Here is a 14,139-nt window from a genome sequence, read left to right on the forward strand (position 1 = left end):
TGAAAGGACATATATCATAGTTCCCCGTTGTGATGCAAGAGTCCAGTTTTCTAGTAACACTGGCTTCTCCCAGATTGTCATTATGCCTATCACGCAGAAACCAAATACCGTATTTTTCGCTCTATAACACGCACCCGACCATAACATGCACGTAGTTTTTAGAGGAGGAAAATCCATAGGCATGCCACCCGTAGGCATTCCCTCCATAACACGCACAGACATTTCCCCTTACTTTTTAGGAGGAAAAAAGTGAGTGTTATGGTGCAAAAAATACGGTAATTTTATACTGGGAGAAGCTTCCCATCCACCTACTCTACAAGCCAGATTTTATATTGGCTTTGATTGTACTACTTTGGTGGCACTGACTGATGCTTTTACTTCCACAAACTGCTATGATGCTTTTTATGATTAGCAGACTAGAATTATTTTAAAAAGAGATTTTAGCATTGTACTGAGCACCTGTGCCAATATCCTGTTTTCGCCTCTGCCCCCAGCCTAACATTGAGGTTTACAGTGAAATTATATTCCCTCCTCTTCATCCAAACACAAGCCAGAATGGGAAAGCCGCGGAGTCTCCAGATACCTTTCTAGTTTTACCTCATGCTTGCAAGGTAAACACCAGGAAGTTACCAGAACTCCACAAGCTTATTAACTTTCACATCCAAAACAGAAACAATAAAGCTGGCATCGCAGGGTCCTTTCTTACTATTGTTCTTGTTTTGTTTTGTTAATGATCGTGAGGTGAGGTGAGCTTCTTGGATTAAAGAGCAAAAGTGACCTTTGAAGTCTGGCACCTGTTCATTTCTACCACATCAGCCTCAAAGTAGAACAAAAAGCTACATGCACCATTCTCCTCTCCCCAGAAGCATTCAGTATCATGTACTTACTCTGTGTTAGGATGTCACTGTGTGCATTTCACTAAGCCTTCACATCATTGGTGGGTGGAAAGCAGTGAAAAACCAGTAACATTGTGGCATCTCATCAGCAAATGGAGAGGGTCCTTTTTTGTCAACATACCTGCATTCCATGAATTGTGCAGCTTCACTTTCAAGGTTCATGTGGATCTGGCGGGAATGAATGGCTGCAATGGCGCCAGAGTTACTTCTTGCTCTTCAATTCTGCCCTCAGTAGATAGCCGATGAGACGTCAGGCTGTATGTAAACTGATGATAGGTGCACGTTTTATGCAAAAGAGCTTGCCAGTGAGGGAAGTCATCTCAAGTGCCAGACAATCTTGTCAAATCCAATCAATCACCATAAAACATTCTTAGCTTCACTTTTTAAAAAATCAGACAAGTTCAAGATTGATAAACCTGGCAGCACACAACAGGAAACAGAAGTAACCTCGTTTCACATTGCTGGCCGACAGCAATGGTGGCACTGATTGGCTGACAACCGGGGTGCTTTGGTGAGTGGCTTGGTAGAGAACTGGAGCCATACAAATTGACGGGAAGCAATGTGTGTTTGTGTGTAGAGATACAGATAAATGCACAAAGCACCAGGATGGTTGGATTCTCTTTCTATCTCTGTCATGGAGCAACTTTCTGGGTTAGTACGCAAACTTCTCATGGCCTCACTTTGCCCACCTACTGTACAATGGTGATAATAATACTTCCCTACCTCACAAGGGGATGGTGTGAGGCTTTCAAAATCAGGGCCTTGAACGTGTTAAATAAAGTGGCATTGCACAAGAAGTCTCCGCTGATATCATGGGGCAGAAAGTTCATCAGTCTGTGTAAACGTAGTTCAAACTGATCCCCTAATGCTAGGATAGCCTTTGATTAGAGGTGCTACAACTGACACGCAAAGTATTATTACCACCATTGGCAAACTGAGCCATTGCTCCAGCCAGCCTGCCTGTGAAGTATTTCCTGCCCCCTCGCCTACCACCACTCCCCCAAACCAGAAGCGGTTTCTTTTGTACAATTGGAATTTGGAGAGTTGTGTATTCATTTTTAATTCTAGAGCTCTTAGCTGTATCTTGTTCAGGTATCTCTTCTTCATGTGATGATAACCATCTAACATAGTGTGTGCAAACAGAAAAAAGGTGAAAAAAAATATATGACTACACTGTAGACAACTTCTTTCCTAGCAGTGAAGGTGGCAGTCCAGCTAGACTCAGCTGCCACCTCCTTCCTATTGTGTTTGGAGATGTTTAAAACTCATGGAGCAGACATATTTTATAATAAAACCTGATAAAACACACCAAAAAAGGATGGGAAAAATATTACTACTACTGCTACTACTATTACTACTAAGCCAGTGTGATTTCATCATCACTGATGTCTACGAGGTAGGAACATTTTCTTTGCAGAACCATATTTTTGGAGAACCAGGCCCCTTGTTTTGTAGAGGAGGCCTCCTGGTCTAAATAATAAAGGATAGTAAAATAAGTCAACACTTGGCTTTCTCTTTCTGTCATTAAAAAGGGAGTGGGGGAGAAGAATACCATCCTAATGGTTTCCAGGTTAGGTGGGCAACACACTCATTACTATTGTGTCATAAGCCTCTGTTGGATATTCCCAACAAAGGCACAATTCTAACAGCCTGCACACCCAAGACCATTGTGAACATCCAATAAAATAAATATAAAAACATTTGTGGCTGGGTGTTCCCTTGACCTGACCCCCAACCCCCCTGCCAGCACTGGAACACTCATCCAGAATATCTTGCTTAAGAGCAACAAGCCCTTGCAGAAAGTCTGCAGCTGTAGAGGCTGAAACAAGCTTCTTGGTATACATAGAGAAACTGGCTCTCCCTCTTAAGAGTGGGGGGGGGGTGTACTTGTCCTTTCACAATGACCACCTGTAAATCAGGGGATTTTGTTCCTTGCCAGAACTAGGGGTGGATGGATCTGTCTGTTTCGAGTACCTGTCACTTCCATTCATAAATCCAGTCAATCCCATTTCTGCATTAACCTAAGGGTGGGTGGTTTTTTGTTTTTAATCACATTTTAAATACTTTCAGATGTATTTTCTCGCAGTCTCTAAACAGATATGCCTTAAAATTCATATTTCTAAACATATTTAAGGCTGAAATGTGGTCCTTGGGAGGATCTCAGGGGCAATACAGTGGGGTGGGGATATTATAATTATTATTACAGTATTGTTTATTATTTATACCCTGTCCATCTGGCTGGGTTTCCCCAGCCACTCTGGGCAGCTCTCAACAGAATATTAAAAACACAATAAAACATCAAACATTAAAAACTTCCCTAAACAGGGCTGCCTTCAGATTTTTTCTAAAAGTCAGATTTCCTTGACATCTGATGGGAGGGCGTTCCACAGGGTGGGCACCACTACCAAGAAGGTCCTCTGCGTGGTTCCCTGTAGCTTCACTTCTCACAGTGAGGGAACCGCCAGAAGGCCCTCGGTGCTGGACCTCAGTGTCCGGGCTGAACGATGAGGGTGGAGATGCTCCTTCAGGTATACTGGGCTGAGGCCATTTAGGGCTTTAAAGGTCAGCACCAACATTTTGAATTGTGCTTGGAAACGTACTGGGAGCCAATGTAAGTCTTTCAGGACCAGTGTTATATGGTCTTGGCGGCCACTCCCAGTCACCAGTCTAGCTGCCACAATCTGGATTATCTCCCTCTTAAGTGAACAAATACAGAAATCCATCCCTGGAGAGGGAGATCCAACCTCATAAGCTGCCTCAGATCTGTGATCTATGGCTGGGTCTACAACTTTTGGGGGCACCAACATAAGAGCGGGGGGAAGGAGGTGTTTCAGTCACAGCAGATAGAATAAGCCAGCCCTGGAACTGGCAGTGGTTTAGTTTATTATTCTCTCATTTGAATCCATGCTGTGAAACTTAAAAATAACTTCCAAAATACATACAAAAAAGGAGGGAAGAATGCCCTATTACTACTGTCCACTTTTCCATTAGGAGCCCAGCACGACCCAAGAAAAAGTGGATTCTCTGTCTTCTGTTCTCCCTTCCCTACCCTCTGCTTTGCCCATGCATTAAATGTATTCTTAATATATGAAACATATTTTTAAATAATTTTGCTGAGGATTCCATCACAAAATTTGCTGAAGTGCACAATTCCAAAGGAGCTCTACAGTCCAATCTGCACATTAGTCTGGGAGGCGTGGCTCAAGTCAGTTCATATCAGATTTCAGAAATAATTCATTTCTCAAGCATCCATAGGCAGAACTAGGGATGGGGGAGAAATTTGTTTCCATTTTAATGATAAACAACCTAATTCACCCTTCTTAATACTTGAATCTCCTAATTTTGCACTGCAGTTTCCCAACCAATGGGTACAAAAACGTATATATTAGGAGAAATTCACATTACAATGCCGATAGATTTTCTTGCTTGCTTTAAAAAAAAAAATCACAAATTGCTGCAGAAATAGGAAGAACACAATTTAAGATCGGAAAAATGAGAAACTGAGAGAAACCAAAGTTAACAGATTTGTGCATCTCCAGCCCCAACTGATCTGCTGGTTAAAAATTAAGGGTGGATTAGAAGGCAATTCCTGGGTAAAACAGAGGCTTTTCCACATTCAGTCTCACACTCATACAATTTACATAGCCATCTCAGTCAAGTGGGAGTCAGCAGCTGTGTCCACCCCACTCTGTGGACTTTGCAACTTCTGCAGAACAGATCTAATCTAGGGGCTGGTTATTTGATGATCACAGCCCAGCCAGAGGTGTTTGGGTGACCAGATCCTTCAGAACACATAAGGAATGTTGCTACAGGAGCAAAACAGTTCTGCTTCTGGGCATGCATGTTAGGGGAATTGGGAAGACCAATTCAAGCTCAAACTGCACAGTCTCTCCTTCCTTGAGAGAACTGTTCCTTTCCCCTTTCCTGTCACTCACCTGCATTGCAAACCCCGCTCACACCTCACACAAACATATACATACTAAATATTTGCAAAGTAAACTTCGCTCTCAAACATGTAACTGAACTGAACTTTACTCATGAAAGCTTCTCAAGCTTTTGGCTGACGATGGGGCCTTCTCTGATTTAAGCTCTTGCTTGGGCGATCCTTCAGTTGCAGACAAGAGGAGCAGATTGAAATGACAGGATCTTCCAAGAAAAATGCCCTCCCCCTTTAGCCTCATTAGCACAAGAGACGAGAATGTGTTGTGGTGTCAAGAACAGATGAACATTTCCTAAGGGGTGCTCTTTAAAACAATGCAGTTGTTTTAAGCAGACTCAACATGTGGTTAATCACCCAGAAATGTGACCCAAAGCCATGTGCTTTATGGAGCACAGGTGGAATATATAGAACAATGTGTTAGGAAGAAGAAAAATACAGCTATTGTTGATAGATGAAAAGCCAGTGAAGAGGATGACAAGGTAATTATGCTTTATTATGACATCTGTGCAGCACATGTTAAGCCAAAATTAATCTGCTCCGACAGCTTCTATGAGGAAGGTAAAATATCAGGAGAGTCTTCTAACAAAGCACAGGTGAATGAAAACTTACTGTGCCTCCATGAGCAATGGAAAGAGCCCTAGAGAGAAAGGGGCACGGGGGCTTCCATTGGGTGGATAGGTGCTGTTTATTTAGAGAACTTCCTTTCCTTTCCCATGCCTCCCTCAGTATCTCTAACCCCATATGCCTGTTGCAGCTAGCTTGCATTTACCTTGTCTATTCTCCTTTAGCAGAAGCTGACAATAGAAGATGGGGTGGTGTCCCCGAAAGAAAAGCATTCAGAGTAGGTAGGTAAGGCTGCAATACTATGCTCCCTTATCTGGGAATGAGCCTTAATGCACTCAGTATGCTTTGCTTCTGGGGAAATGTGTAGGATTGTGTTGCAGGAAACTTTATGTAAATATGGATTCAGGTGCCGAATTTGGAGGTGCTGACTGCAGGGTCCGAGAGTATTTCTCAGCAGAATTGCAGGCCAGATCCAGGAGAGTGGGCAAGGGGGGAAAGAGGCAACAAAAGGAGTTGGTGCCAGCAAGTTTGCCAACTGACCACATGCTTCAGAGCAGAAAGGACCAAGGAGGAAAAGAATAGTCAAAAATATTTTTCTTTTAACCCAGCCAGAGTTGGGCAGACTGGTTACTTAATCACAGGTGAAGTGAAACAGCATCCTGATGGCAACAAGATTTGACTTATAGCTTGCATTAAGAATGCTTGAGAATATGAAACCAATAGTTCATATTCCAGCTGAATATCTCCAGGGGTCTCATTATGTTCATATAGGTAGATTCCCCCCCCCATGCTTATTTTAAAACCTCAATTCCTGAAACTCTGCAGATATGAACTGAAAATATCAGCGTGTACCTGCCAATAACAGAAGATATCTGTTTATTTTTTATTGTACAGCAGTTTCCTTGCAATCTTGCTTTATTTTAAAGGGAATTATTAAGGTTGGGGGAAATTAACCCTATTATAGCACCATAGGTCTAAAAGCCAATGTCATGTTTTTTTCTTGTATGAAAGAATACGTGTGTAGAGAAAACCATGAAAATGTTGCAATGGATGGCAGGAAATGTCCTCCTTTTCCATCTAGCCTATCACATTTACGTTCACTAACAGCTTATTACCTCTGCTCATTGATCATAAGAACAGAATATGGTTGGTATAATCCTCAAAAGCATAGCTAAGGAATAATGCTCACATTTCGGTGACAGCATGTCACAGATTCAATCCTTGGCATTGCCAGTTAAAAGGATTTAAGGTAGTGGGGCTAAGAAAGACAACTGCTTAAGATCTGGAAGAGCCAAAACCACTTCGAGTAAGTCACTGCTGGATGATGCAGTGACTGCTTTACATGACTGCTTTAAAGAAGTCCTATGGCACCGGCTAGAATGGTGAATCTGAAATAACAGTCCTGCCACTGGAGGAGTCACTATGATGACTGACCCTTCTCAATTGCAGTCTATGGAACAGACTCCTTTGCCCACCGTTTGGCATCAATGAAGTGGACGATTAGCTGGAATAAGACTGAGAAATATGAAAGACTTAGCAGTCACAGATGTGTTAATGTAACTGTGGTGAACCTATGACTGTATACTTTGACAAAAAGTTCCTTAAGGCTCTCCTTTTGGAATGTAAGTCTTGGGGCATTGGAATGTAAGTCTTTGAAAGATATCTCCTTTTTGCTTGTAAAATCTCTCTTGAAGTCTCCAGGTTGTAACTACTGATACACCTGATATGAAAAATCTAAACTATAAGGCTGTGCGCACACACCATGTTCATGCTGCCCACGCAATATTGTACTCATCCAACTAACAGCCTGCACTTTGACCTGCTTGATTCAGATTTTCCTGAAAGAGCTGGGGAAAAGATCAAAGGAAAAGAAAGATCCAACATAAAATCGCGTCACTCAAATGTGGATGAACTGAACTGTGTGGAGGGAGAGGGAGGAGAGAGAGAGAGAGAGAGAGAGAGAGAGAGAGAGAGAGGTGATGTTTTCCTGGGTGCCATCTATTATTTCCATTGGGGAGATGCTCCTCAGTGGGTTGCTGGTAGGGCCAGCCACAATACACCTACATTTTTTAAAAAAGTGTTAACCCATTGTTTTGTGCAAGTCTGATTTATTGAAAACTTGTATTCTGCCCCCCGCAAAAAATGGCCATGTGCATAGGCAAACAAACACCACAATGGACCTCAGGTCTCTGAAACTCAGGGAGAGGAAGGAGGACAAAAACACCACAATGGACCTCAGGTCTCTGAAACTCAGGGAGAGGAAAGCGTGCCATCAAGCACCTTGCAGCAGTATGGATGGGAAAACATTGAGGTACAAGTTCAAATGAAAGCACCCTTGTGTGGGCAAATGTGTAAAAAAGTCCACATGGAAAAATAAGATCCATGTTGACTGTGAGCTAGAGCGTCTGCATATCTTCCCTGAAGAAGCAAGAGTATTTTTTACAGGGAAACCTGACTTTTTGAATGTGTTTGACCAGTGATTATAGTAGGAAAATCGGGTGCAGGAGGGGTGATGCAAACTATCACACCACAACATGTAACAATGCTCAATTGCTCATCTCCATTTTGCCCAACTCCAGCTTGGCTGGGAAAGTTATCTGCTTAAGAAACAGGAGAGCAAAAATATAAAGTCAAGAACAGACAATTCTGGCTAAATGAGACAGTGAATCAATTCAGGATATTGCCAAAATCATATGGAGCTTAATGTAGACATTTGTGGATCACTATGGCAATACATCCTAGACCAACTACCCAATGTCACCTCCAGATAAAAGATAGGATGCCTCTACTTTTAACCTCCAAGTTAGATGAGCCTTTGAAACAGAACTGCAAGAGGCTTACGCGCCTTTCTCTGATAGCTGGGCACAGATGGTCCACTGACTTCAACAGAGCTGTGGCATCTGAAAGATGTTCCTGTTTATATTCCTTCCTTGCAAAGAGCCATCATGGTCATTTTGTATCATTATATTACATTTAGCATAACTTAAAATACTCAACTCTCTTTACATTGCCAACTTCTCCCTCCTAAAAAAAGGGTTTTCTTGAAAGGAGGAGTATACCTTCCTCTCTTTCCATCATCTTGGTAGTCTTGTTTACCCAGAGCCCTTCCAAACCATGCTTTTTCTCAAAGACTTCCTTTCTACTTGGTAGCCTTGGGAGCGCAGTCAGAAAGCACAGATGGAAACAGATGCATTGATACTAAAACAAGATACGAAGCATATCATGCCAGTGATCAAAGAACATTTCCCTGTTTCATTATTATTATTATTTACAATAAAGCCAGCGCTGATGGTTCAAGATGTTCAGATACACAACCAGTTTAAGATTGGTAAGATCTGAATCCCTCAATCTGACAGTAGCAAAGCTATCTATGATCTAACTAATCAGAGTTCCTTTTGGGCTTGGGTACATGATCAGTTATCCTGGAACAAAGCCTCTGAAATCTATCAAGACTTCAGTCTTCTGCTGCATGTGTTTTTGAAAAACAAATTCATGAGGTAAAAGGCATACCCTTTACGTTCATCTCAGAATTAGTGATCATAAGTACAAAGGATGATCACGTGGTAGAAGAGAGGCCAGATCTAGCCACCAAAGCAATTCTATGGGACCCATGGCAGCCCTATCCATTTCTGAACAAGGAGTGGGGGAAATGGCCCCCAGTTTCACTCAGAAAGAAAACAACATAGCTGTCAAAAGTTGCAAGAGACAGTTATGCCCCACACTTTAACACATACTCTATCTCTTTGGGTTTTGTATGGAGCACACTCTCAACTATACCTAAGCATGCATACCTTGTCATTGTAAGAGTCTTAAACATCATTATAAAGCCTGACCTTTAGTGAGCATGCATAGCTGAGGTGTCATATCTTCATGGCTCCCCCTGAGGTATTTCTACACAAAACAGAATGGGAAGAGGGGTACACCCAGTACTATTTTTCTAGAAAAAGAAGCGCTGGAGTTCACTATGAACGCCTCCCTTGTTCTACTAGAATGGCAATGGCGCCAACCTGAGAGGTGCCGGAACTAAGTTCTGGCGAGTTCCAGCTGGAAAAAAAGTCATGGGTCCCCCTGTAGGGGCAGGGAAAACATGGCTCAGTCAGACACAGTACAGAGCAGGGGCACAAGGGCACAAGGGAAAGCCAATAGCAATACTTTTAACAGTGGCTGGATGGCCCAGCTCTGAGACGAAGAATATACTGAGGATGCCACTCTGTGCAGTACAACACCTAGTCATGCATGATCATGAAGGTGTAACAATCTTTGTACATCATGACAGACTTTAGTAGAAGGAGGGACAAGATAGGGGATTGAGAAAGAAAAGAGATAATATTGCTGAAAGAGAGAGAAAAGAGGGTTGGCATAATGACAGCAAAAGTGAGTCATCCTGGAATGAGATGCGGAGACTCCAAAATGGATTCCTACAGACTTCTACATGAGCTACTTAGTCACGTTAACATCCAGTGCAGTGCATTCCAAAGGTTCACACAAGCTAGAGGAAAAGATTTGGGCTGCCAAAACAATGCCGTGTCAAGACAACGAAGATCAAAATCCGGGACTCTCAAAGAGCCACAACTAAGTGCAAATTCTACTGAATAAACACAGCAGAAGTGCTGCCAACTTCAGATTTTATAATAAGCTTCCCAATATGTGCTTTTCATTCCAATGCCTCACCAGCTGGAATGTGCATGATTTTGAAAGGTTCTTTAAGCTTGGGAGTGGAGAAAAAAAGCACCCAAAAAGTATGAAAAATACTGGGGAGAGGAAGAGGAGGAGGAAGAGGAAGGGTGAGAGTGGGAGATCTAAAAATAAAGTGAACCTAGGGATGCAAAAGCCAGGAAGTGTTATTTTAGCATTCTCCCACTGATTTTTTAAAAAATAAAAATTACACAAACTCCTAACAGAGCAGGGGGAGGGCTTGACTGCCCCATTTCTGGCTTAATGACTCTTGAATGCTAGGCACAGATAACATGAACTTGAGAGTTCAAGGCCCTGTGAATTCTGCAATTCCCAGTATTCCCACAGAATAAAAAGCACTTCAGTACCTGCAAGGCATCAAGCAATGGTAACCAGTATTTTGCAGTTGGTAATCTCTAGCAGCTGCATCAATATTTCTGGATACAAAGAAAATGCCTCTGTGAAAGAATGAGCCTGGAAAAACAGTTCATGAATAAATCTTCCCTAAAATGCCCAAACCAACTAACTTAAAACGAAAACAAATGAAAACATTTCTCTAGTCGCTCACAACATTGTTTGGCCACAGCTTCTCACAAGGACTCAGTGGTACCTCCATCCCAAACAAAGAACTCCAGATCCCAAGGCAATATAAAACAGTAGCTTTGTTTGTAACCAAAGCAATGTTATTCTACAACATGAAATGCAAGTTCGCGCTGGAGCACTTTTGAAATTGCCTCTACTTATTGCTCCACAGCAAGGCTGAAGAGACTCTCAAGGTCATTAAAGGAATAGTAACTGCATCAATTAAAATGGATATAGCACTGTCAAAATGTTAAAAGCACTTGTCATGCAGTATTTTTATTTACATGTGCTTTATTATTCTTTATCACTATTGTAAGCACTTTGTGCATTGGGGGAATAAACAATAAATATATTCATTATTGTATTATTATTATTATCATCATGATGTAATTTTTATTATGGCCTTGAAAAACAGGGGTAGTGCTATTATCCCCCCGTTATTAAGCTGAGAGAACGTAGCTTGCCTGCCTCTGGCCACCTAGTGATTTCACCCAATTCCTAGCTCAGGCTCTCTGGCTACCATATCACTGCAGCTCTCAATCCAGCTCTCCGAATAATCCAGCTCTGACATTCACCCTGCCAAGAATACCTGCTGCCAAGGCTGAACAGATTTTGCCGTATGAGCAAAGTTGGGTGTAGTTCACCACCCTGGGCATTTCTTGGAAAGATGGCATACAAGTTCTATCTTTTTCATTTCTTCAATTTAGGGAGCTGGGTGAGAGGTGAAATGATGGTAATTATGTCCAGGCATGATTGACGTAACAAAGACTGGAGGATCATGTGACCTGGACAGAATTTGACACTCTGAGCACACTCCGTACTATCAGGCTCACTGTCTTCAGGTGCTCCTGGATTTATTTATCCAAATTTAGACACTCAAGTGAATCCTTGACTTAAGCTCTATTGCAGCCTTTTCTTTTAAGATCAGCTCAGAATTAATACTTAACCATTTCTACGTTAGGTGGCTGTGTTTTCTGTGGGTAAGCCCCTCAAAAGTAGCACAGAAATGTCAGCTGGTAGAAAACATCACTTCTCGGTTTTTGAAGGTCACAAGAAGCATATGACACCCATGATAGACCATCAGCACTGGCTCTTTACTGCCTTACTGGCTAAATTTAGGCTGCAGTCCTATATACACTTTCCAGGGAGTAAGTTCCACTGAATTCAAGTGGGGTTTATTTCCAGGTAGGCATGTGCAGGATCACACTGTTAATGTGTTGGGACTTATGAAGCCCTAAACAAACTGGGCCAAACATACCTGACCAATGGCCTCCATCCCTCTGCTTCACTGTAAGCTCCAATAATATTTGGAAGCACCCTCTCAAGTTTAACATTCACAGCACTCACAGAGAGGTGTTCTTAGTGGTTGCCCTTTGTCTGTGGAACACCCCCGAAGACTTAAGGGAGTCTGAGCAAGCATCCTCTCAAAGCAGTGTAAAACATTTTGATTTTACTTGGCTTTGAGTGGCCAGGGACAGTAAGCAACAATGGTTTCAAAAACTGTACTTGGGTTAAAGGGTTTAATATTTTTAAGTGCCTCAAGTGCACACTAGCCATTAAGTCTGGAACTGCCATCATTCATTCATTCATTCATTCATTCATTCATTCACTTTTTACCAATGATCCAGATCAGAGGTCAGCAAACTTTTTCAGCAGGGGGCCGGTCCACTGTCCCTCAGACCTTGTGGGGGGCTGGACTATATTTTGAGGGGGGGAAATAATGAACGAATTCCTATGCCTCACAAATAACCCAGAGATGCATTTTAGATAAAAGCACACATTCTACTCATGTAAAAACACCAGACAGGCCTCAGAAATAACCCCGAGATGCATTTTACATAAAAGTACACATTCTACTCATGTAAAAACACGCTGATTCCCAGACTGTCTGCGGGCTGGATTTAGAAGGTGATTGGGCCAGATCCGGCCCCCGGGCCTTAGTTTGCCCACCCATGATCCAGATGATGCATTCTACTTCTCTTGTGTGGTCTGTTTCCTCCAGACCTGATTTGTGGTGATTCTCTTCATTTAGAAAAAGGATAATAAAAGAAGTTAGCACTAGCTTTCTTTCAGCAAGCACAGCTCCATTGAGACTTCTCACACCATTGTGCTTTTAATTAGAAACTTCTTCCTTGCAGCTTTTGCCTCTAATTGCTCACTGTTCAATATGGTCTGGGCATTATTGATTCATTTGCCCTTTAATTAAATCAGTTCCTGCTCCCCACCAGTGGGCATTTTAGATACTGTTTTCCTCCCCTTAATATTTCTTTTACTTTTTTAATTGCAAAACAGCTCTATTTCAGAAAGAAAGAAAGAAAGAAAGAAAGAAAGAAAGAAAGAAAGAATAGAGGAAATCAGATATTAAAGTCCCCAAGCCTGTTGGAGGAAAGGCACTGATTCATTAAGGAGTCATTCATCAGCAAAGCCAAGGCTCATTAAAAAAACCCATAAAGCAACTGGAAATTTAAACTACAAAGTGGAAGCTTCTAATTAAAGTCACATGGGATCTTTGCGTAATAGGACTTACTTCTGAGTAAATATCTTAGATATTTGGGACGTTATCATAGGGATGGGCATTGCGATTAATATAGTGCTATCGTTAGTACCAGGTATAATTACCACTTTAATTCTGTTTCCAGCTAATTTCAGAAAGGCAATACTTCAGCACCTTTAAATAAAACTAGTATGGATGTAACCAAACATACAAATAAACCCCAATAACATTTAGTCATCAGAATATCATCCCTTTCTTGCCATTTTGTTGTACTATAAATACTCAGTTGTTCTTCACTGTATGGGCCACACCACATTATTAGTAAAGCTGTTGCACCTTTCCCCATTGCACCTTCCCATAGCCCTTACGGCTTGGCTACCAAGGATAACTTTGTCAAAGGTGGACTGTCCTTAATACCAAAGGAGATGTGTGACATATGACGTTAAGGACTTATTTCAAGTCTTTTAGAATACTGTATAACATCCTAGAAAGGAAAATTATTAGTTAAAAGGACATAACATTAAAATCAAGCTAACAACAGGGCCTTTCATTCTCAAAAGTCATCTGTGCCACACAAACACTTCCCATCAGATGTTGTGATGGGGGTAATTCAGCACTGCAGGCTTGTTAGTAATTATTTCTCAGCGAGAATAATCAAAGGTGTTACCCCAATAAAAACAAGACAACTGCTGAGACTCTTAATGAGAAACAAAAAAGTTTAGGAAACACTGACCTAATTGGAGTAGAATGCATAAAGCTCAAACTGGTTCCTGCCAACTCTGCAGTTCGTCAAGACACTATGCAAACCAAGAGTTCAGGCAGAAGCCTATTCACACAATCAGCATGCTGCAGTTAACTGTACGATGCTAAAAATGGAAGTGGATTCTGACAATAATTGCCAGTAGTTCAGTGGCATTCAATTGTAAACAACACCACATTAGCTGTCAGGTGGAAACTCTGCACATGACATTCCCAGGTGTGTAACCACA

General features: G+C 41.8%; 1 protein-coding gene across 1 annotated transcript in view; it reads right to left on the reverse strand.

Annotated features, from left to right (window-relative positions):
• Positions 1–14,139, reverse strand: part of TKFC (triokinase and FMN cyclase) — a 160,780-nt gene that overhangs the window by 33,673 nt on the left and 112,968 nt on the right. The window lies entirely within an intron of this gene.

This window comes from Podarcis liolepis (assembly GCF_965112155.1).
Source record: "Podarcis liolepis genome assembly, chromosome: 1".
Taxonomy (NCBI): Eukaryota; Metazoa; Chordata; class Lepidosauria; order Squamata; family Lacertidae; genus Podarcis; species Podarcis liolepis.